Source organism: Austrofundulus limnaeus, unplaced genomic scaffold (assembly GCF_001266775.1).
Source record: "Austrofundulus limnaeus strain Quisiro unplaced genomic scaffold, Austrofundulus_limnaeus-1.0 Scaffold2071, whole genome shotgun sequence".
NCBI classification, from domain to species: domain Eukaryota; kingdom Metazoa; phylum Chordata; class Actinopteri; order Cyprinodontiformes; family Rivulidae; genus Austrofundulus; species Austrofundulus limnaeus.
Window position 1 is genome coordinate 46,475 of NW_013954473.1, and position 761 is coordinate 47,235.

A 761-nucleotide genomic window follows, 5' to 3' on the forward strand; every position below is an offset into this window, starting at 1 on the left:
AGGTTACACTGTGGACCACACTCAACATGGACCAGAGGAAGACAAGGGAAGAGTTGTCTCAGGAGAGTAGACCGAAAATTATAGACAAGCGCGTTAAAGGTTGATGACTACAGCTGCACAGATTATTCAGAAACTTAAGATCCATGGGACTGTAGCCACCCTCCCTGGATGTGTCTGCAGGAGGAAAACTGATGACAAATGAAGGAGATGGACAGTGGTGGGCACTAGCCCCCTAAAGCGCAACTCCGCTCATTGCGGACCTAAATATTTCATTTGTGCTTTAGCGGATTTGCTAATTATAATTTATAAGCGAATTTGCGCTTTCTAAAATGAAAATGCAGTACCGCTAATAATTAATTATCTATCAGTCTTCATCATCTTGAACAGTGGAAGGTATGGCTTATCATTTAAAACAGGGGCAGAACATCATCATACATTATTGTAAATAAAATCTAAAGAGTTCATTATTTTCTTGAACATCAGAGAGGGCTTCCTGTCACTCACCAACACCATGAGAAAACACAGTATTGAAACACTGACATCAACATTTTCATGAAATTCACATATAGGAACTTATGGTGGGCACTCATGGCTATAGGTGGCCGGATGGCACCTCTCTCGCCCCCTGTACCTGTGCCCACCCCCCAAGGTTTGCATATAGACACTTAGGGTTTTGGGTTAGAGCAGTGGTGGAGGGGAAACTGGCACCATGCCGGCCTCTGCCTCATCTTTCCTTTTTTAATTACTCTATGGTAACACAC